This window comes from Ambystoma mexicanum, chromosome 1p, assembly GCF_040938575.1.
Source record: "Ambystoma mexicanum isolate Mex_15411 chromosome 1p, UKY_AmexF1_1, whole genome shotgun sequence".
NCBI lineage: Eukaryota > Metazoa > Chordata > Amphibia > Caudata > Ambystomatidae > Ambystoma > Ambystoma mexicanum.
The window spans coordinates 1,366,255,769-1,366,281,354 of NC_090921.1; positions in this window are offsets into that span (position 1 = coordinate 1,366,255,769).

Genomic DNA, 25,586 nt, shown 5'->3' on the forward strand with positions numbered 1-25,586 from the left:
TAATCACAGATTCGGATTATGTACGAAACGGGTTCGTGGAGCACCTTGTTAATTGGAAAACCAGAGGCATGTTATGTGCTAACCACAAACCCTTGAAACATGGGAAGTTGATCCAAAACATTGATGATCTGGTCACCTCGAATGAGATGACCATCTATTGGAAAAAGATCAAGGGTCATTCCAAAGTAGAGGGACCAGACAAAACTGGAAATGACTTAGCTGATCAGCTGGCCAAAACCGGGGCCATCCAAGGGGATCTAATAGAAATAGAGTCCCTGTTGGGGGAAATCCAGGTCACTGCTATCACTAGGTCCCAGACAAATGCTCACAATGATCTGTCAACTGCCCAATGGAGCAAGGAGACCCCTGATGCTGATTTGATTACCGCTCAGAAGGGGGATCCAATAATTGGTAAATTTTACCAACACATTGAGGACCCTGAGAACTTTCCCCTGACGGATACAGATTACAACGGGAAAGAGGACCTTAGAGTGTTGATGAAATGTCCAAAAATGTTCCGGATCCAAGACGGTTTGTTGGTAAGGAAATCCAAAGCTGGCCACGATCAGTGGGTGGTTCTTACCTCATTCCGAAGCCTGATGTTAAGTCACGCCCATGATGCGGCCACCGCCGGTCATAGGGGGTTTCACACAACACTGGAAATCTTAAGAGAGGTTGCATACTGGCCACACATGGGCCAGGACCTCAACCAATACTTGAAGGGTTGTCTTGTGTGTGCACAATTTCAGCCAACATCCCTCACACACCGGGCGCCTCTCCAAAAGAGGGGGATGACACTGCCATGGTCAGATTTACAAATCGACTTCGTAGGCCCTGTGATTCGCTCGTCTAGAGGAAATAAGTACATGTTGACTGTGACATGCTTGTTTACCAAGTGGGTGGAATGTCTCCCAGCCCCAAATTGCAAGGCAGAAACAGCAGCTGCCCTGATGATTAACCACATCTTTTCCCGTTTTGGTCTACCTCAAAGGATTGAGTCAGACAGAGGTAGCCACTTCACCAGTGAAGTAATGACAAAGATGTGGGAGATACTGGGGGTCAAGAGAAAGCTACACATTGCTTATAGGCCAGCTTCTTCTGGAGCAGTAGAGAGATACAACCGAACCATTGTGAGCATATTAAAGAAGTTTGTGGCAGATTCTGGGCCAAGTTGGGATATCCGATTACCTCTGGTCCTAATGGCCATCAGATCTACCCCTTCATCTGCAACCAAAATGTCACCATTAGAGTTGTTGACTGGACGCAAGATGGTGCTTCCTCAGCATTTGCTCTACAGAACCCAAGAGCAAACTTTGATAAATGCCTCCACAACACATGAGTATGTGGAGAATTTAAGGAAACACCTTCAGCATGCTTTTGTCTATGCTCAGTGGAATCTAGAAAGATCAGCTGAGAGTATGAAGACCCACTATGACCTGAAAACTTCCAGGAAGGAATATCAGGTGGGGGACCGGGTCTATCTATACAATTTCCAAAGGAACCAGGCCAAGCAGCGAACATTTTTGCCTACATGGAAGGGACCCTATGAGATTATAGACAAGATCTCCCCTGTGGCCTACAAGATCCGCATCCCCAAAGGCGGTTCGGCAGAGGGGGAAGACAAGTGGGTCCAAATAAACCAGTTGAAGTGTTGCCATCCCAGGCACACTTTGCAGCAACTGGAGGAGTCCTCGGTAATCCCAGAGGGTACCGCTCCAGAGTAATTCAATTCCAACCATAAAAGATCCTACCTATAGCCTATCAAATTCTGTGTTTCTCAAGTTTATGTGTTCCTGTCTCTTAATTTAAAAAAAATGTGCATGTTCATATCTGTTCAGTTCTAAAATATATATGCCACCCCACTATATCAATGGTGGGGGAGAAATGTCCATGAATAGGTATTGCCGCTCTTCCTTTGTCGTCCTAGGAGAAAGAAAACCTGGAGAGTGGCCAAGGAGGACGATCCGGAGACCGGGAGCAGAGACGCAAGGGGCCCAGTGTACCGCCCAATACTCCCATCAGGACTGGCGAGGAGAACTGACTGATCCACCCCTGATGGAGGAAAGGATGCTGAACTTTGTCATCCGCGGAATTGGAAGAAGATGATGCGGACCTCCGAGCACGTGGGTCAACATCCTTAGCACCCGACATCCCCTCGACTCAATCCAAGTGCAGTCGGGCGGGGGGGTTTGTTGGGTGTTCTGACCCACGTTTGGACTATTATGCTACAACGTTTGGTGCCGTGGGCTTAGGAAATCCAAGATGGCCGAAAAAGCCCGCATGTGCGCCAGAATCTATGAAAACCGCGCAGTTTGTGCGCACACCAAAATGGTTGCCTAACTTGCCACCCACCAGTGCGAGCAGGATGGGCCGGGGTGCCATGAGTGAAATGTGTGCCAAAGCAAAAACCGCACTTTAAAATCACACTTTGTTTCTCTGAATGCCAGCTCAAAATGCCTATTTTCAAACATTGCAACACATCCAAAAATCTCACTGAACACCAGCGGACATCTGGCAGAATGAAGTATGTGTGCATACTAAATCTGGGAAGATGAAGAGCCCAAAACAATGTTCATAACAAAACTGGCTGAGCTATGCATGTCAGCAGCCTAACTGAAACTGGATTAAAACCACCAAAATCGAAATGTTTAAATTAACAGAGTGACCTATTTTTGAGTGTCACATAGTTTGTAACTGTTAAAATGTCATAGTTTTGAACTTAGAATCAGCATTCTAGCTGCATGTGTAAAAAATTGTTAGTTTATTTGAATGCAGAAAACTGGGTAACTAGAAGTGACATTAGCTGGGGCTTGGCTTAAGGAACTGAATTCTGCCTGACATCTACCCCCACAGGAGTTGTCACCTCTCTGATTAGATTAGGGGTGGAGCAGCTACAGGGAGTTGAACAAAGGCCTGTCCTGGGCCCAGGCAGATGGTTTATTAGGGTAGTCGTAAATGGCTTCCTTTTGAACAATGGGCCTTCCAGGGCCCAGGCAGATGGTTTATTAGGGGGACCGTAAAATAGCTTCCTCTTGGCAGAAGCTGGGAGGGGCAGGGTCTCTGAGCTTGGCAGAAACTGGATAAACTGGTTTCTACACCCTGTGACCTGGGAAACCACACCCCTTTGGGGCCAAAACATAAATCTAAAAAGATGGATCATTCATAGAGCGGACTTGTGAAAATTTTATAAGTGATATCATTATTCTTGTGATTTTTCTGTGCACATTTGAAGACGTGTTAGGTCCCGGTGGTATGTTCAGGGGGGTTTTTAGCGGAAAAGAGGATATTACTCTAAATGTATGTATGTTAAAAATCTGACACTCTACCACCTAATGCCCACATGCTTTGCGAACATTTGTGTAAATGCGGGGACAAATCCAATATTGGTAACCCGACCAACAAGTGAAATATGTTGCCATTTTTTAACCCAAGCTCCTAGAAACGACAGAATTGGAACAGGGGCTACCATCAGTAAATGTGATGGGTGCATGTAATTTCAAACCACTGTGTATCTATGAAATATGTCTTTAGGTCAAATATAGATTGTGTGTAAAGTTGACAGGGGTGGGTTCTCTGTATCATAAACAGACCTCATCATGATGACACTTCATTTCATTCCCCCAATCTAGGGGAAGCGGAGGAAGTGGCCAATGACAAGTGGAGAGGGGTAGGGCCTAGAAAGCTAGCCTCTCCACCCACTTTCAAAACACATAAAAGCAGACAGTCAGGACAGATAGGGGGATTCTATTCCATCTGCTGCGGGACGCTCTGCCGGGAAAATCCATACTTTACCTCCATCAATCTCCAGAACCTGTAGCAGTACCTAGAAAGCAGAGCAGTATCCAGAATCCAGAGAGGCTAGACCAGCAGAGCAGAGCTGACCCAGACTGCTGTTAGCAGAACCAGAGAGCTGACCCAGATCACTGTGAAGTGCTGAGACCAGACCGGAGTCCAGTCCAAAACCTGACCAGATCCGTGGCGAGGCCTATTTCTAAATATATTATGAGTACCTAGCAGAACTGTGCAGTATCAATCTCTTAGTTAAAATAATATAATTCAATCTATTTTAATCTAACCAGAACTGCCTCTTAACTGTCACCTGTCATTTGCAAAGCTGTCACTTGTCATTTTCTAGCTGCAAGCTGTAACCTGTCGCTTTGAACTTTTAAAATTTCAATTCCGAAAAACTACCTTTATTTAATCGTCCGTATCTCTGGAACCGTTTGGGCTAGGAACTTGGTTTAACTTTCCTCTGAAAGCTTAGAATCTCATCTCAGCTTTTAAACAAGCTTAGAACCGACTTGCTACTCTGTATACTTTTGCCGTAATCACGATTCTCGCACTCGCGAATTTTACAGCGATTTGCAATTTGGTTAAAAATCCAGCCACGTGTGAAAACAGCAGCTTCATTTCTTTCCTTTGCCAAAAATTCGTTTAACCTGCTAGTTACTCCTAGATCCTTGCTAAAGTGAGCCTGAACTCATCCCAAGTATATTTCACTCACCCTGAACCTCCTAAAGGGAATTAAAACCATTTTCAGCATATTTCTCACTGCATTGTCACCATATTCAAAGCATTTTGCCTGTGTTTCAAAACTCCTATCTGTTGTATAAGCTGCTGGGGGGGAATTGAACTGAATTCTATTTGATTGCATTCCTAAGAACTGTGTCATCTTCATCTCCTTACAGTGCATAAAAGGGGGGGTGAATTGTCCAAGAAAGTGATTACATTGTCTTTTGCTGAAATCCTATCAAGTTATTTTCTGTACTGCATTTCATTCCACATTGCATCCATTTGAAACCATAAAAGTATTGTTGCTATCGTATCCATCCTATAACCACTCATCATTGATTATAAAGAAGTGTGCTAGTGCCGGACTATCCATTATTGATTACTGCTCAGATTAAGTGTGATATTCAATTATTAATTTATTATAAAGTGTGATATATATATATATTGTTTAAATTATCAAATAAACCGTTTAAACTTGCAAAACAGAACTACTTTGTGGCTCAGTGGGGTCAGGGGGATTCCAAGAGAGGGGTGTTATATAGGGGTAGTCATCCAGAACGCATGAACTGGACGTAAAGATATATCAATAAGGGTTTCCATTCAGTATCCCAGACTAGGCATTGACTTAGCTGTAGTGTTGAATTGAATCCTCTTACAACACACCACCACTATCAGATACCAGTATCCACTACACACCTGGAGCATATCAACATAATCGATATGTAAATGTTGAAAAGGACCATTTCGTTGATGAATTACTCCTCTAATCGTTCTTAGTATATGCCCAGCAGTAAACCTCTGACACACGATGCAATTCACTAAATAGAATGCAACATGTTCTAACAAATTCGGAACTAACCAGTCTTCTGCAATTGTTGCAGCAATACTCTCCCTAGTCACATGTTCAGGGTAATGCAGCTGTTCTAGCATGATCTTTAATAATGCTACTGGCATTACTGGCTTTCCAGTGCTATCATGTCTCCATAATGCTTCTGTGGGGGATAGGAAACACCCCCTTTGTTTCCTCAATTCCTACTTTACTGCATTTCCTTAAATCTCTATTAATTTTGTCTGTGGCAAATGATTAAACTCTTCTCGCATTAACATAGTCGTGGTTACTTCCTTTCTTACACTTAGAGTAAAAAAACGTAATATATCTGCAGAACATGCAACCCTGTTGGCTTCTACGTCTGCGGCTTCATTTCCGCAAGAGACAAATGGCCTCATTACACGGTAGGTGGTGGACCAAGGTGCTATTAGCACCTTGGTCCATGCCGGTAAAATACCGGCACCGCCTTGGAGGAAAGGGGAATTACCGCCCTATTCCAAGGTTGGCGGGGCGGTAATTCCCCTTCCCCCATTGCCCTTCCCCATTCCCATTTTTGCCCCATAGGGCATAATGGGAATGGGGACGGGGCTAATTACGGTACCGCAAATTGCGGTACCGTAATTAGTACCCTGGTCCCTTTGCGGGTTGGTTTTTAACGCCTGCTAAAAAGCAGGCGTTAAAGTACCAACCCGCAAAGGGACCTCGTAGTAGGGCGGTAAGGGTTAACGGTCATCGGTACCATTACCGGTGACCCTTAACCCTTACCGCCTTCCGTGTAATGAGGCCCAGAGTCTGTTCACTTAGTGTGAGCTGTGCATTTAACTATAGCAATGGCTGCTGGAAGCTGTAGTGCCTTAATGAGCCTGTCCAATAAAGATGTGTGCAGCACTGGAGTGTCGTCTTCTCAGAGCTAGCCCCTCCTTTTCCAACATGCTAGCCCTGTGTGTACAGTTGACATCACAGAGGCAGAGTTACTGTACACCATCCCTTCCTGTCCTTCGTGTTTCTCGAGTGCGACAATAAGCGCCACTAATTCTGCTGCTTGTGCTGAAAAGTGAGATGGTAGCCTTATGCTCACTACAACCTTGAATTCCCCATTCTCTTTATGCCTTAATACAGCCACGCCAGAATGTCTTTCTCCACTCGTCTGATCAATTTTTGAAGAACCATCAATAAAGAGAATCTCCCAACCTGACAATGCGTTCTCTTTCACACGTGTTATATTGTTATAAAATTCAACATAATTGAAGTGTACTGGAAACACGATGAGAGGTAAGTAAACGTATGTTTATTTATGGAATTACAAACTACTTTTTAAATATATGACGATAAGTATAAAGCTACATAAGGGGACATGTCCGGTACGCTGCTGCTTCTGTCTCTACCTTCCAACCGTCTCCTTTGCTCACGTTCTCCGCCTCCTCAAGTCACTCCTCCTTCACGAGCTCCACTCTGGAAGGCGCTCGTGGAAGCCTCCGCTCACGCACAGCATGCGAGTAGCAGTCATGTCTTAGTGCTAGGACACTAGACATCCCCCCTCCTTACTACATCTAAAACACTATTAGTTCACATAGTCCGAAAAATGACTTGGTTGCCGGTAGCATCTTCCTGCTCTTGATTCTCTCCTGGCTACCTGCGATTGCCCATCTGGATTGCTAGCCAAGGAAGAAGTACTTGCAGAGTTGTATGTCAACCCACTTTTCCTCATTCCATACTCACCACCTCCACCATTCCTTTCACCGCACACTTTCCTTGGTTCACTCACCCTACCACTTCTCTTCTCCAACCTGGTCCACTCAACCGCCTCTCTTTCACCCTAAACCATCACTCTTTCATTATTCCAAACTCTACCATCATCGGTTTTTACGGCATGAGAGTACACTTCCACGACTCTAACGGGTTTGGACCAGTGACAACCATTCCTCCTTAACGGCACGGGAAGATTGATTCTCACTGAACAACCCACATGTGGTGTAATCCCCCGCCTGAATTTTTCTTGCTGCACATCTGAGTCTTATTTATGCTGTCCTTCACACCTTCTAAATTCACAGTCGCTCCAACCATCCCATTCATCCACCCGGGAACAAGCTTCGCGCTGGCATGTCTCCCCCTGCTCAGTTCAAAAAGGAGGTGTGAATCTATGTGCTAACAAAGTCTGTTTCACAAACGTCTGCCAATTCTCTCCATTAGCCCAAGCTAACTGCACAGCATCCTTGATTATGCGACTAAAGCGTTCAACGACCCCATTAAACTGAGGGTGATATATTGCACAGCACTTATGCTTAATGGACCTTTCAGTGAAATACTTTTCCATCATTTTGGATCTAAACTGCGAACCATTGTCCGTGAGCACCTCTTCAGGATATCCCTCTCGTTCGCATATCTCTTCCATGAATTCAATAATCTTTTGCGTAGTTACCTGGTGCATATATGATATTTCTACCCATCTAGTGAGCATATCAATGACAACCAAACAAAACATAGCGTAACCACCACTCCATATCAGACCTATCACATCCAAAGCGATCTTATTCCATGCCCTTTCAGGAATATCCCTCAAAACCATGGGATACTTAGCCCCCACACACACTTTATCACTTCTCATGCAAAGGATACATTTCTTGACCAGATCTTACGCTTGACGGTCGCATCCGGGTCACCAGTAAGTGCTTCTGATCCTCCTCTTTGTTTTGACAATCCCTTGGTGGCCCTCGTGACCCATCTTTAATATTCTTTCTCTGAGACCACTCGGAGGTACCAGCTTCTCGTTCCTCATCAGGTACCCACTCTGCAAATATAGTTCACCTCTGACCTCCCAGAAAGCATCGACTGCCACATGAGACATTTCATTTTTGTTCCATCTTCCTTCCTCGACATTTTTCTTTATTTCCATCAGTGTCACATCCTTCTCCAATTCGTCATCCCATTCTTCTTTGGAAAACGATTTCTCAGAGACTTCACAAACAACTTCCTCCTCTTCAGGGTCCTCTTCTCCCTCGTCGATACCAGATAGACGTGAAAGACAGTCCGCCGTAAAATTCTTTGATCCTGGTATGTGTACTACTTTGAAATCGAATTCCTGGAGTCTGGAAACCCACTTCCTGATTCTACTGGAAACCTTATCAAGGCCCTTTGAGTTGAAAGTCTCCACCAAAGGCTTGTGATCCGTGTGAATGCTGAAGTGCACACCCCATACAAAGCTTCTGAACTTTTCAGCAGAAGATCTGAGCCAACATTTCCAGGATAGGACTGGTTCACCCACCTCCGGGAGGAACATGTCTGGTGGATGAACTCCTTGCATGGCCATGGTGAGGGCTTAACCGCCAAATCACCACGAGCCTCTGAGTACTTTGGAGAGAGGAAGAATAATAAAGACCTGTAGAGTAGAGTTTAATTTAAAGTGGATGTGGACGCATGTGCATTGTTGTGGTCAATGCTGGAAAATTGAGGGTTAATAGAGAGAAAGATTTTTTTCTCTTGATGGGATGTGTGCATTAACTTAGTGAGTCTTTGGTTACTCAGTAGGTTAATAGAAACAGAAGGTTCCTTTCCTTCAAAATAACGTAGTATTCAATGGCTGTGCGCATTAACTTGTTCTGTGAGACTTTGATGGCACAGGCACGATAGGGAGGCATGGACTAGCCTTTGGGAACAAATAGTCCTGTTTACTTCGTGTCAGCCCAATCGATGTCTTTTGCAGTGAAGAGGGCGGTGAAATGGGCCTCCGATACGCCAATGAATAGACGCCTTAAAGACAGACGCGGCCAATAGCGGCGCGGGGAAGGAGTGGCTACGGAGGCAGGCACCAGAAAGCAAAACTAATACGGGCGCAGCTTCGGCTGGGTAGGGACGCCGCGAGTCACGAGGCAAAAGGGTGCTGCCCCTACCTTCGAGACGGCCGGCGATCCTTCTCAACGGCCGAAGGGTTTCGGGTTTTTTCACTCCTCGTCGCCATTGAAGTGTACTGGAAACACGATGAGAGGTAAGTAAACGTATGTTTATTTATGGAATTACAAACTACTTTTTAAATATATGACTATAAGTATAAAGCTTCATAAGGGGACATGTCCGGTACGCTGCTGCTTCTGTCTCTTCCTTCAAACCATCTCCTTCGCTCACGTTCTCCGCCTCCTCGAGTCACTCCTCCTTCACGAGCTCCACTCTGGAAGGCGGTCGTGGAAGCCTCCGCTCACGCACATCATGCGAGTACCAGTCATGTCTTAGTGCTAGGACAATACAATAATTCACACAGTCATACACATGATCACTCTCTGCTACTGGCTCAGCTACAAATGTGGCAGGAATCAGTATTTTACATCTGACAATTTTGATTGCTGTATTCAAATTGATTACTTCATAAATAGAAGCTCTCTGGGATGTCAATGTACCTTTGGGTTTCTCTAAAATAGCAAACAAAGCATTCTCCACAAAATGCATCATAGAGCAGCCCATTTCAATACTTGTAGACTTCTCAATTGAGAACGCGGCAGCTGTCAATGACTGTTTGCATGGAAAGTGTCCTTTCATAACTGTGTCTAAAATCCCACTGTAATATGCTAGATGTTTGTACCCTATTGTAGTCCTCTGTGTAAGCACTGCTGTCATGACTGTCCCATTTGTGTGCGAGAATAAGAAAAACTCTTCCCCATAATTGGGAATTCCAAAAACAGGAGCTGTGAAAATTGCTTTCTTTAACTCCTCAAATTCTTCTGCCATTACTTCAGTTCATTCTGTTTTCTACTTGTACACCTGTGCTTTCTTTAAAGCCTGCAAAAAGGGTCTTGTGTATGTACTGTAATCAAACACCCAGGCTCTAACATAATTACATAGCCCCACAAATGGTTGCATCTGTTTCACTGTGTACAGATTTGCAGTTATCATAATTGACTCAGCCCTTTCAGGTGTCATATTTTTTCCTCATGTGAGATCAACTGTCCTATGTATACAACCTCTTCTTGACAATACTGTAGCTTTTCTTTGTCTACCTTGTATCCTTTGTCTGCTAGAATAGTCATCAATTGTATCAAGTCCAGTCTGCACTAATCTTTTGTGGTGCTACAAATTAAAATGTCATCTAAATACTGTATCACAGTACTTTTCAAATCAATATTGCCTAAATCCCTCTGAAGGACTATGTTAAAGATCGATGGAGACACACAGTACCCTTGAGGCAGCTAAGTGTGTTTCAGGAGAGGCTGGTGGAACATAAATGAAGTCAAGTCTTGTGAGTCCTAGAGTAACAGGATTGAGAAAAATGCATTTTTCAAATTGATCACTGTGATATATCGTGCTTCCACTGAGATACCGCATAGTATTATTGCTGGGTTAGGAACTAAAGGAATCTCTGCATCTGCAATCTGGTTAATCTGTCTCATATCTTGTATACATCTCCAAGACCCTCCCTTTGATATTTTTCACAGGATACACTGCAGTGTTGCATGATGATTCTGATGGCACCAGAATACCTTGCTTCATCAGTGCTGAAATAGTCTTGAATATACCCGCATCGGCCTCTCGAGGCATGGGTTACTGTCTTGCTCGAGGTAAAATTGCCACTGGCTTCAGCTTTATCTTGTCTTCCCCTATTCCCTTCAATATGCCTATGTCATAAGGGCCTGTAGTCCATAAGACACTTGGCACTTTTTCCAAGTCATCGTCAAAAATGGATGGACGCTGCCATAGTATTGCCATTCGCTGTGGCATTTCTCTCTTCTCTATTCTTATCCAGTATGTAATGCTCATAAAGAAGACTACTTCATAATCGGTTGGATTGTCTCTAAATATGTCATCATCAGTAATGCCAGTCAGCCTACACCCTTCTTTGAGAGCCAATACTGTCCTCCATGGTCTACCCTCATCATTCATTCCTCCAAGCATCACCATTTCCCCTCTTACTATGGCTGCTTCCAATTCTAGAGGGATAGTCTGTCCCCCTCTTGATCCATAGGGATCCGCGGTCTTAATAATATGTCAGGTATCCTCATAGTTCTTCCCACTAAGCCAGGTAGCCATGTCAATAGAATGCTCACCCCATAAAAAAAAAACTCTGGCTCCATGGGTACGCTTCATGGAGCCACTTGCCCTGTAAATGCCAGATTAAATTCGCCATTTAAGTAGTGTATTCCGGAAGTGGAACACACTATCCCATCGTCAGTAAATTAAATCGTATTGTTAAGTTGTGTCATTAAGTCTCTTCCCAAAATGTTAACTGGCATCTGTCGTGAATGCAACAATGGAACAGACATGTCACACTCTCCTATATAGACTGGTCATTTGTCAGTAAAATGAACTCGACTCGTAGCTCCAGAGAACCCTTGAGCATTCATGTCAATTCCTGACATTTGTTATTTTCCCTCTTGTATACATGAACAGGTAGCCCCAGTGTCTATTAGAAAAGAAAAAATCATTTCCCTCCTATCGTCACATCAACCCCGGGTTCCTCTTGGGGGTCCGGTGTCAGTGATAGTACTGAACACATGAAGTTGCACTGTGAGCTGTCCTGTTGTGGATACATGCATCCTCCTGTACTTGTGAAAGGATTTCCTCCCACCAAAGTGACACCCCCTATTCTAGTTGTCAACAATTGTCCTGTGTTTGCATACTGCTGTGTCTGCATGGGGGTGTGCTGTGATTGCGCTTGTTGTGGTTGCTGTGTCTGTTGCGTTTGCAGCACTTGTGTCTGATACACTGTCTGTTCTTGGGCAAACCCTTCCCTAGTTTGTGTGCTATATGGTAGAGGACCCTATCCCCCTCTTGAAAATTGGGCATTCTGTACATTCCCTTGGCTCCCACATACACATGCAATGTGTCCCGTAACCCCACAAGTCCAACATAGAGCATGAGCCCATCTTACTAGTCCCTCTTGCTTAAATCCTCCTTGCACATTCTGATTCTAATTCTATGCATTCTGAAACCCACTTTGATTGCTTTGGAATCCACTCCTTACTCTATAGCCCGTGCCTCTGCTTCGTGGCATGAACTCATTCCCTCCTTGGTCCATCAAGAATTGATTATTCGCCTGCGATGTACCCACTGCTTGCTGTATTCCTAACCCTTCTCCGCTTGTCAATACAGCCCCTTCTATGACAATTTTTAAGAACTAACTTGGCTTGCTCAATGTTCCTTGCCTCATCTTTCTTCTTGTTTTTCTCCTGCAATAGCAGACAGTGATGCACTATTGTCAGCTATATTTCAGCCCACGGCTTCGTTTCCATTCCTACTTGCTTCTTCATTTGCATCTGAACTTGCTCAGTCAACCCTTAACATAAAAGGTGGTAAAATAATGCCACTGTTTTTTCCCATGGCTCCCTCGTTTCAAGGCTCCAAAGCTCTTCAAAGTTCTGAATGTAAGCAATAGTGTCCTCGTCTTCTTTCATCTTACGTGTCATGATTGCACATTTATGACGTGTCAGGATACTGCACCATGAGAGCCCTCCAAACATCTGCTCTGCAGTTATTAAATGGTGATCTATTGTGTGCTGTGTTCTGTGCTGTCACACTTGGAAAGCCTGCTCTCTTCCATATGTCATCAGCTCGTTCTCCAAGGATGGCTGCTAAGAGACCCTTAATGTTCCCTATTGCCAAGGTATTTCCTCCTGTAATTTATTTAATTCATTTTCCCGCACCTGATGCTAAACTCAGGAGTTTGCATCTTAGATTACACTTATCCGTTTGTGGCCATTGAATATACTGCTGTCTTGTACCCCCTTTTTCCATTAAGGGAAACTGCATAAACCCTAATCCGTAATCAACTCCCATCATCTGCCTATCCATGGCAGGGACAATTGTCCCTGTCTGTCTCCTTGTTGGTAATGACCTTAACCTGCTCACATATGGTGGTGATTCTCCTTTCTCACTATACGATCGTCCTCAGGGACGCTCTGGGTACACTGTGGGATTTGGCGTCCTATCCTTAGGTTTCTCTAGATCTTTTGTCACTTAATTTCTGTGCTTCCTCCTCTTCTCTTTTCCTTTCTCATTTATCCCTATCTTCTTTTGCTCTCTGCCTGTTGTCATACCTTTTCTTTGCTCTTTTGCCTGTTCCTGTTTTTTCTCTTGCTGCTCTTGATACATCTGTCCTCGTCGCTCCCTGCTCTTTCTTTTGTGCTCATCTTCCTTCAATCTTTTTTCTTGTTCCCTATCGTGTTTGTCTTGATCTTCTCTTTTGACTTAGTTCGTCAATGCTTTCCCCATTTAGCTTGAGTAATATCTGTCCTCCCATCCATTCATTCTGCACGAGCGTTACCTCATCATCTTTACCTTTCTCTGCTTTACATCTCTTAATTTCTCATTCTATTTCTGTCGGTAAATTCAATCGCTCACTTTTCTCTTCCTTATTCTGTAGGATCTTTACGATCTCCTGTTTTCTCTTACTCTCCTCTGGACTATCATCACTGCTATAAACGGGTGGTTTGTATATCGGATTACTATACCCCTTCTCCACTTTCAGTTCCTTTAAAGGATACAACCCTACTTCTTCCATACTAAAGTCTTGAGGTTGAGGCGAGGTAAGAGGAGCTGAGGCCTCAACACCTTCCTGCTTACACTGGTTAAGCATCCACTCTTCAGGGGGAATATTTTCACTCTCTTCCTGATGCATTTTCCAAAGCTCTCAAATAAAATAGCTAACCTTTTCTCCAATGTCTTCCCTGTGTACGCAGCATGCAAGTATGTGGTCATGTGTTGCAATACCCCTTTTGACAACGATCCCCTTGTGGCCACGGCATAAACATGTTATCTGCTGTGCCTTTCACCCATTCTGCAATATACTGTTTGAGATTGGCCATATGCTTTGGTTGTGTCTTAAAAAAATGCATCAGAGGAGTGTCTCCCATTGTGAAAGTCTCAATTGACTGTCAATACTTACCAGACTTTATAAAATACCTTTACAAAAACAACCAATATGAGCATGCTCTAACAATCGCTGCTCAGACCCTATTTTTCAATGATCTCTGTCAATCTCTGGATTGGTACGAACCTAGATAGATAGTATAACTCCTTAACTTTATCTCAATTCTTTCACAACATATATCACTGTTCAACACCTTTTCTTCACACAAATACAAAGACAGACGAAGTCGACTTTGCACATAAAAACCTCTGTGATCACCCTTTGTCCTCTCGCCTCTAACTAAATACTCTGATCACAGAGTTTAGCTTGTCTCCTTATATGAACCTGTTCATACTTTGCCTATTGACCCCGATTGGCGTGTGAGACAACCTCTTCTGGACTCCCTTGGCTCAGGATTCTGAGGCGCTATCTCTATCTCTATCTTCACACAATATTTCCTGTTACTCCCGTTACTTTAAAATTATCACAATCCCGTCCCCTTAGTTTGCCATTCCCCTTAGTCTACTCACCATTCACTCATTTGACGTGAGGCCTTCAGTATCACCTCCTCCTTCAACCAACCACTTCTGCCTTCCATCTGCAAAGGGCCTGGGGAAACCATGCAGAGATTTTGTCAAAGAGGGACCCTGTCCACCACCTTGATTTGTCTTGCAAGATTTCTATTCGGCCCCGCTACACAGGAAACCTGCGATCTTCCGGCTAGATGGCAGAGGATGTATGATCGTACAAAGTACTGCAGCTTTAACAGGTCGATGTGTCTTAAACCATCCTACCACTGCTACCACGTGAGCTTATGGCCTTTAAATAGGTAGCATATCTTGCAGTAGATGGGATGCAGAGTAACTCGCACACCAAATAATCAAATCAACAAAGGAAGAAGGCAAAATCTTGTTACTGTTTTATTATCAATTGTCTAAAACAGGGAGTTACAATGGACATCAACGGATGTCGAGAAGTAATATCTTTCTTTCGAAGCATTTCATAAAAATGTACACTTACATAGTAAACACTTGTCATACGTGACATCATACTAAGTGGAAAACAAGAAAAACCTACTGGGGATTGTGATAGGCTCAAGGGGAACATCTAAGTATACTTTCTGTAGGGGATCGTGTTGTGATTGGGTCTCTACAGTCAGGTGGAAAAATTATGCCCATCCCTACTGCAAGTAGTCTTCGAAAATTATTAGATACAAGGTAGTTCATTTGCACTCAAACTATAAGGCCCTTCATTATATGGTTTTCTACAATTGGTTTGCATGCTCGTCCCCTTCTGGAACATTTGGCTCACTATCAGCACGTAAGCTAGTACCCCAGGTGTCAGTGGCTGGACTTGATGGTGTCCAACTACCCAATTAGCCCAACATTTCTCATCACTCATGCCTTCTGCCATTCAGATAGCCTTTGAACCTGGCCTTGCAAAGTATCTTTGCTACTGAGAATATATGCGAGTGTGTCTAGAGCTGCATGCCCAATTTCTATTTTCATCCATAGCCCACGTGACAGGAGACCGCATATCGGCCAATTTTCTAGTATTTAATTATATTAAATTAACAAACTTGGCACTCATGGTGTTCTTCCATCGCACCATAACAAGGAATAACTCAGTTTCTCAGATTCACTGTTCTTCAAGGATAGATAACCAGTTCTTGGCTGCTCCAGCCTTTGACATCAGGCCAGACAGCCTTCTTGGTCCTCCCATGATTCCAGCTGCTTTCTTACTGTGACACAGTTTTCAGCCATCTTCTCCATGGGCTGTGAGTCTACTAAAATTGTGACCCAGATGTCCAGATTCTATACAATGGCGGCATTGCCTGCAGTCTATTTATTACATATAGCTAGCTTCTTTTAACACTTAATCCGCTTGCGTTGCTGCATCTGTACAGTTATTAAATGGTTACCCGATTCTTTACTTCATCATCAGAATCCATAAGGTCTATACATCCTTTTCTTCAGCCACTCTTCTCTGTGCGTCACGCTCATCTCTTGTGATGTCACCAACTTCTCATCTACATATTCCTTCAGGGACCTCCTCCAAGACATTGTCATCTCTTGGGGGATACATCTGATAGGGTTTTCTTAGTGGATATCTTTTCTCAAAGGCTCTCAGCGGGATTGTCGCAGTCACAGATGTTAAACATGGTGTTAACCATGGCATGATATCTGGCTTCCAGCATATAGGCGTAAAGGGGGTGGGACTTCCTGTAGGGGCACTTTGCTGCTCCTCTACAATATGACAATAGCCATTCTACACCATTGTGCTGACCACTGGAGTCCCTTTGAAGTTACTAGACTTGGGAAGGGTGCACTTAGAGCATTCATAAGGGAGACATCTGTCTTGATATTGGGAAAATCTTCCACGGGACCAGCCCTTGAGAGCAAAAATTACCCAATTCAGCCCAAAATACAGGTTCTATTGTGCCGAGCAGTGAAATCATGCTAGTGACAAATGACACCTTCACAAAGTTTTAGCATTTATTCTAAACAGTGAATGTCAGCAACATCTTGGGATTCAAGTTAGAGAAGATTACAAAACACAAAACTTAGAGAAATGCAAAATATAGAGAAACATAGAACTTAGAGAAACATAGAGAAACACAGTCTTACGCCCCTTCAATCAGCACTGGGAGACCCTGGCCCTCATAAACTAGCTGTAGCCAGCCCCGCTTAAAGGACAGCGCTGCAGGGTGCCGACAGAGCAGCAGGTTCCGGACACTCGATTTTGCTCGAACCAAGTCCACAGATCGATCTCCCACCTGAGTCATGTGGGCATGCATTTTATAATCTTGTGCTGTCAGTCCATGACGCACAGTTCAAGAACCTTCCCTGTGCAAAATATAGGCTTGCTCATGGAAAAACCCAACTCTGTGAATTTCCACTGTGCTCCTTTTCTGTGCCCCTCCCTGCTTGGAGCCCATCTGCGCGAAAACCCAGGAATGTCTTATCAGTGCCTTCCCAGAGAAAAGAAGATTAGTTTACGAAATCATGCAGGACTACAGATAGAAAGGCAGAATATTCTAAGAGAAGTCGAGATGAATTAACCCTATGTGAGCAAGCTCTAAAAGGCATGCACTCATAGCTTAGTGTTCATAGCGTTTAAGATTGGCTATCTAAGCGCTAAATAGGTGCCATAATGTTCCAAACACTCCAATAATGTCTATTAGCTACAGAGCTGGGGCCTTCGCCCTGCCTGTCTATCTACAATGCATAATGTGACCTACCACCCCTACTAGGCCTGCATATTCCTTGTAGCTCACTACTGCGTAATGGAAGTGCTACAACAGATTACTGTCAGCATTTTTGCACATGCTTTGAATAAACTATTGGCTTTCAGCGGCTAATGCTGTCATCTAAAGCCCTGATTGGCAAATTTGCAATTTTGTGTATCACTACAACATCAGCTGAGAGAAGGGTTACACCCATATTGGTTTCTCTCAAGTCTCCCTTCCTCTTGCTGTCCCTTCCATTTCCTTCAGGCAAGGTACTGTGGGTGTGATGTCATAATGAAATGGGTACTTCTTAAAACAACACGGATTAAAACCCTTACAGGGGGCTTGCTTTGGACCAATCCCCTGTGACATATTGGAACTTATTACGAGTCAGCCGGTCCGGAAATAACAGTGGCGGTACACATCCGGCGCCACCGTTGTTTCCAAACCGGCTGATCTCGAGTTCTGCAGCCAGGAGGTGTCACTCCCGGCAGGTCTGACCTGGTGGTTTTAACACCACCCGCCTGAAGGTGAACATGGAAACACCGGCTCTGTCATAGACGGAGCCGGTGTTTCCATAGTCCCCATCCCCATGGAGTCCTATGCGACTCCATGGGCATTTGGACTAACAGAATTCCGCCTCCGGAATTCCCGGGTCACCGGGGTTGTAATGCCCCAGTAATTCCGGGAATCACAGAGGCGGAATGGTAATACGAGTCCAGCGGTAACCTGCCGGTTTTTCCACCGGACTCGTAATGAGGCCCATTGTTTTTATAAGATGAATTGGACACTCAAAAAAGAAGAATTCATGTGAAACTCTGTTCGAGATACTGGCCCTCATTACAAGTCAGGCCTTAACACCTGATTCACACTTTAACGCCTGCTTTTTGCAGGCATTAAAGTCCAAGGCGCTAAGCGACCTTGGTGCTAATTACGGCACCGTAATTTACGATGCCGTACTTAGCGCCTTCCCCATCCCCATTATGCCCTATGGGGCAAAAATGGGAATGGGGAAGGGCAAATGGTTAATGGGGAATTACCGCCACACTCACCTTGGAATGGGGCAGTAATTCCGCCATCCACCATGCCGGACTCCGGCATGGACCATGGTGCTAATTGCACCATGGTCCAGCGCCGGACATGTAATGAGGGCCACTGTGTATTCCAAATGTATCTGCCATAAAGGTGAATACAGAAGCTTCCAATACAGGGGAGAGTTCTTCCCCCTAACCATTTCAATGGAACTGTTGGGGTGACACTGCTCTTGGACCAAGACTCCAGTGCTTGCTGTGCACTGGAACTATGATCCTGCTTTCCGTACTTGAAAGACAGCTTCCTGGCATAGAAGTGCAGATCTAAGGATTCACCTTGTCCCTGGAAAGCCTTAATTGGCCTCCCAGCATCACAGAAGTGAAGGAGTAGCTCTGGGCCCTGAATCCCGCATTGAACTGCTTGTGAGCTTCACCACTGCAGACATCGCCCATCTGTCTATAGTTTCTTCATACCACATGCCGTTGTTGTGCGGACCACACTAGGTGTTGCAGCCAATCAACCAACTCACCAACCAGATGCTGAATAACTACCTCAGGAAGCTACTAGATGCCTGTCTCTGTTCTGTTGAAATCCCAAAGACAAGAAAATAAAGGTACTGTAAAGAGGATCTCTCTGCACTGTCCACTTTTTGGGACGATAGTGACTTTTAAGCCCTCCTACAAATACATATTGTATTTGACCTGCTTTACACACTCTTTTGGAGTGGTCTGAGTGTTTTTTTCAAATTATAATATATGTATTTTTTCTTTCAAATTTTATTATTTATTTATTTTGTTTACCATTTATGTATTTATATTTTTTGGTGAGCAGTGTGTGCTAATCTGGTATCTGTCAAGTGTTTCTTTTGGCTTCTGAGGCCCTTTTTGTGGTCTGGGCTGCATCCAAAGGCTGCAGTCTGTGGGGTGTAGTCCTTTGTTTGTGTCTGGCCTTTTCCCAGTCCCACCCTCCCCCCTCCAACCCGCCCTGATTGGTACATTCACCTGGTCATAACTGACCTTCCCAGGGCAGCCCTCAGCCCGGCAGCCCCTGCAGCTAAGGACCCCAAGGAAAAGGGCGGCTCCTGCAATGGCAGCTCCAGAAAGTGTCTGCAGGTGTCCGCAGGCGAAGCAAGTGAAGCCAGCAGTGAACAGACACCAACAAAACTGTAAGTGTGGCATGGGTGGGGTGTAGAGCAATTACTCTACTCCAGAAAGCCCCCGCCACTCTTTCTTACCTTTCCTTAACGTAAACTGCCATAAGCTCACACCATGCACACCTAGAGAGATTTGACCACCAAGGTAAATCCATTCAAAGCCGGACTGTAAATGTTGTCCTGCATAACATACTAACATACTTACCAATGTTAACTTGTGCCACTCCCAGAGACAATGATGAAGATTAGCCAGCCTCACACTAAGACAGGTGCAACAATGTTACCAAGAGCCACACTTAGATGGAATCACACATGATAGCATATCCCTCATTTAGTTGGAATTGTGAATGATATCATGTTTCACACTTATTGTTGAACTTAGAAATTGTGCCTAATGTACGCCTGCTGTCCTGCTCTCGTGCTTGATCGCAGGTACTTTCCTGATAATCACCATATCACACTACTATGATTACTCTCCCTTATACACCATCATTCAACTAGAACACAGCTGTACTATGACACATTCGGTCTAGCTGTTCTCATGATGACATGACCCCACGACCTCCACATCATCCTAATAAAACACAGCTAGCTGAGCACTTTACGGCTATCTTAAGCTTCTCCTCAGGACTAACACAGCCAGAACTCAGTCTGGGTGTCCACCCTCTAGACTGAACACATCCAACTGATTTCCTCAGCACCACACCTACCGCTAAGAAGCAGCTATCATGCAACAACCACACCAGCTGCACACATATCCGGTGCACCCACACACCATACCACACTCTCTCTCTCTACTGACTGAACTGCGGTTCCCGAGGGCGTTCAACCTACAAGCGCTTTGAGATCATACCAATGATACATAAGGCACTATATAAATGCCAAATAACATAACATATCCTTGAAAAATTGACATTGCTGCCAAGTCGGTTATCTGAAAACCCATTCGGATCATGGCAGGGCAGCACTCTTTCAGAACATGTTCTGCGTTGCTTGTGGTTCTTTTGCAGAGGTGGGTTTGTAGCATTTTTAGTTATTTTATTGCATTGTTTGTTTTTATTAAAGTTCTTATATTTTTTATAAGATCTTGATTAGACATTCTTTTATTTTGGAACCATTCCACTAAAACTGTTTGACGGCATCCTGCCTTCTCTCATCAACTTCCTTCCTTCTCCTGCATCTCCCCCATCTACTATCCATCTCCCTCCTCTGAATGGTGTACCACGCCCCTGTAATCTAACTCAGAATACCTTCAAAAGCACAGACCTCCTCCACCTGGCAACACTTATCGCATGCTCAGTCAACAAACACCCCTCTAACATCTGTCTCCTTATTGAAGACATTGACCTAGACATTAACACTCTTACCGAGACTTGGTTCAATGCCAGCTCAGTCACTGCCTTTGACTCCCACTTCCCTGTCGGCTTCAAGATCATCTCCAAGCCTCGACCTCCCTGCACTGATGGGGGGTTTCCTTAATCTTCCCCAAGTGGGTTCCTGCTTCCATCTTACCTACCCAGTCCTATCTTCCTTTGAACGCCTGGTTTTCAAGTTGTTCATCTCTCCCAGCTCCACCCTGACCACTGCTACCATTTACCAGCCTCCTGGCACCTCCACCCTGTTCCTCTATGAATGGGCTGACTTCTGCTCTTGCTTACTTTCATCCAACTCTAACCTCATCCTCCTCAGTGACTTCAAAATTCAACTGGACTCCCCTGGCAGTGCATCCAGTCTTTTCACTGACCTCTGCACCTCGCTTTCCCTCTCCATTCTCCCTTCTGGGCCAACCCACTCAGCTGGGCACACTCTGGATGCCCTCATACATTCTGGCTCACTTTCCACCCAGAGTCACTCCTCTCTCCTGTATAGACGATTATCTCTTCTCCATCCACCTGGGTCCCTTTGGCCCCATGACCACCCCGCCTAATGTCCCACCAACCTCGTTCGCTATCATCCACCCAATGAAACGAGTGACTGCAGCTGCCTTCGCCTCCACCATCACTTCCTCCCACCCCCCACCTCTGATTCAGCCTTAAGCAACCTCCACCTGTCCATCACCAACACTCTTGACATTTTGGCCCCAGTCATGAGGATCCGCCTGAAACCTCTCTCTAAGCGTAACACCTGGTATGACACCGAACATGCAGCACTGAAACGAAGGTGCAGGGCGGCAGAACGGAAGTGGCTAATCTCAGGCTCATCTTCTAACAAACTGGCTTGCCGCCTGCTTCAAAGACAATACAGACTTGCCATCCATGCAAAGAAAAGAGCCCACATACAGGCACAGATCTCCGGTGCATCCAAAAATACGACTGAAGTTTTCAAGATCTGCAGGGAACTTTCCAACCCTTCCGCAGTCTCCTCCTCACCTTCTCCTTCCTATGCCCTCTGCAATGCACTGGCCTCACACTTTGCCACCAAAACTCAGGACAACCTGACCACCCTTTCTACACTCCCTCACAACCCATCCAACACCCCTCACCTCCATTCCCCGCCTCCTTCCTCCTTCTGCTTCTTCTCCCCTGTCACAAGAAGTTAACAGAGTTGTCTGCTCCATGAAGGTCTCTTCTAAACAGGTCTCCCCCTGCTCATCCAGGGCCATCAAGGGTAACTTTGTCTCTTTTGTCCATGCTCTCGCTGATTTCTGCAATCACTCTTTTGCCACTGAATTGTTCCCCTCCCCTCTTAAGCACTCCCTTGTGTGCCCACTCCTGAAAAGACCATCCTCAGACATTACTTACCGTGCCAGCTACTGCCCTATTTCCATCACCCCTTTCCTGGGGAAGCAGCTTGGAAGCTGGCCTTGCCCTAAATCAACTCACACACTGATTTTGTTGGTGGTCTCCTCGACAATTAATCTGGAGTATGGGCATCCATAGGCACGGAAACATCTCTTCTGAACACCCGTGAAGAACTGCTTGCATCTCTGGACTCCAACTCCCCAGCTGTCTTTATTCTTCTCGATCTCTCCTCTGTCTTTGACACAGTCAACCATTCCATCCTCATACAAAGGCTCCACGATACCCTTGGTATCTCGGAACAGGCAGTGGACTGGCAGACCTCTTTCCTCACTAACCACTCTTCCCAAGACATCCTCAGCACCTTCTCATCTCCTCCTTCTCTCTCCACCTGAGGTGTCCCCCAGGGCTCTTTACTCTCCCCTGGCTCTTTGCCATCTACCTTGCTCTCTTTGCATGCCTCATTGCCTCCTTCTCCTCCAACTTCTAGTGTTATGTAGATGACATACAGCTCTTTTTCAAATTCCCTGCTGACCCTCTTACACCCTCCATCATCCCTGACTGCCTATCTGACATCCAGTCCTGGTGCACCTACGGCGATTTCTGCCTCAATGCCTATACAACTGAAATCCTTCCCCTCTGAACCCCTGCTCCCTCCTTCTTGCCCTCACGAGCCTAAGTTCTTCCTCCTTGGGCTCTCCAGCTGCGCCTTCAGCTGAAGCCAGAAACCTTGGAGGTATCTTCAACTCCTCTCTCTTCTTCCCCCTTACACTCCGGACAGTGACAAGAAGACCCACTTTCAACTATTCTTTCTCAAAGGAATTTTACCTTTTCTCACTTTCTCTCAGAGTCTCAGTGTGACCCAAGCCCTAGTTCTCTCTAGGCTTGGCTACTGTAATAGCCTCCTCCTGAATCTACCATCTTCCACTCTGCAACCCCTCCAGCTAATCCAGAATAGGGCAGCAAAATTTATCCTTGGCTTTAAGCCCAGGGACTGCATGTCTCCTGCACGAAAAGGTTTTCACTGGCTCCCTGTTGACGCACGGATTACATTGAAATCTCTCTACATCATCCACAAGGCTGTCTGGGCCCGGGCACCACAATATCTACAACTTTATCCTCTCCCTCTAGACCACTACATTCCTCTGGCACCAACTCTATGTGTGTAAAGCATTTTGCTAAACAGAGAGTAGGTGGTCAATCCCTCATATAAAATAGCCTCCCCTCCCTCTGTGCCTTGAGCAGAATCTTCTGAAAATCCAGAAGCTCCATAAGACTTTCCTCTTTTCCTGCTCCTGCCTTTCTTCTCTCCTCTGCTAATCCCACAGTTTCTGCAATCAGTGTCCTGGGCCGTTATGCATCCTCGGTTCCCTGACCTCCACACCACATCTGCCCAGCACCTGTCTATCCACAGCTTGGAGGTTCAAACTTATACCTCCTGCGGCTCCAGTCCGTGTTGCACTCAACATTCCTAGCACTGCATCTGTGGCCAATTGTCGAAGTGGGTGGGAGCGGTTGGAAGCAGTGCTCCTCTACTTTTTCTTATTAGATTTGACCATTCCTATAGTTTTATTTTAAAAACAAACAGTTCCAGAATGGTTTTGTTTAAAAAAAAAAGTGTAGGGAGAAGTTCAAACAGGCACTTCAGTGCACCGCACTGAGCATTCCATTAAACAGCACGCACATGTGTTTGGGGGTTTGGATTGCGCGTGGGAGGGGGCTTGGTGATGGGGTTTGTGTGGAGAGGGGCGCAGGCCAGCAGGGAACATAGTTCCACTACTTCTTTTGGTACACTTTAACCACTGTTTGTGGCTCACCTATGAGCTCGAACTCCCCAGCACAGTTCCATGTGTTAAAATCGCGGCAAAAATTGCGGTTTACACCAAAAATCACTTCAAAAAGGCTGTGGTTTTGCCGCCGCAATCCATGTAATGGATGCAGGGCACACCCCTGCAACCTTCTAACCCATTTTACCATTTCAGAGGAGCGGGGGACACCCCCACAATCTACGCTCCTCTTAAATGGTATAATGGGGTACACCTTTACTGGGTCAAACCACAGCATTTATTCAGCGATTTTTTGTGCAGATGACTTTTTTGCTGTGATTTTATTACTGCATACCACCAGCACTCACACCCTCTGCTCTTCCTTGCTGCACTTGCATGTTCTGAATACTCACAAGGCATCGCAGGTTCGTCCCGTCTATCTTTTCCCCCCTCTGCTCTTAATTATTGTGTTTTTAATGTTTTTTTCCTCCACCCTTGCTCCCTCCCTGCCGTGTGTGCGCATTGAACAGTATTTTCTTATTGTGTAAGCGCCAAACAAGCAAACAATACAATAAAACAAATACATAACGAGTGTTGCAAGTGAGAAGATATCGAAATAGCAGCTGTGAGCATGTGGAAAGCAATTATCAAGAAATAACTGCAATAATCACAGGACACCAACCTAAGTGGAGCACCATTGTGTCAGATACTGGTGCATTTACGGCAATCACAGCAGAGAGAGAGTGTCTTGAACAGTAGAAACAGATCAACCCCCTCTCCGGCACTCGTGGCGCTCTGAATGGGTGCGCCAAGGGAAAAGACCACATAATCCTTGGCATAGATTCTAGGGTGGCTCTGTGCTTCCAGACTAAAGTGCTGCAGAAGTAGAAAGCCAGCACTACAGGATACTTCGGGGATGATGTGTATTGTGCTTTTGTTGGCAATTTTAATTGCTTAAAGAAAACAGATGTGTTGGAAATACTTCTCGTATGTAGCATTTCCTTAGATATAGTCAAACCCAGAGGCAAGCTTGGCCCTGATTACGGCCTGTGGCAAGAAAAATCTAGAACACGTCTGGTGAAATAATGTTACAGCTAGACATGCCACTTCACTTTTATTACACATTCTTGAGTGGTTGAATTTTTCTTTTTGATGCCGGGAGTGAGTGGTTATAATTGCTGGCTGATATTTGTGCCCCATTTATCTGGTAGAATTTTTCTGTTTTAAGCAAGACAGACCCGATTGTTTCTCTACTCATTTTATAACTGGCTCCAGGTCAATAAGAAACAATTCTATAATCTTTATAAACATGAATGGAACGATAGCTCAACACAGTGTGAAATAAATAACATCTGTATTCTAAAATAAATAACATCTGTATTCTAAAATAAATAACATCTGTATTTTAAGTCACCTTTTTAATCATCCAAAAAGTTGTCAGGTCACACAGTGAAAAACTGCAAGTAATGCTACAATATATCATTTTCTTGAGTTAGG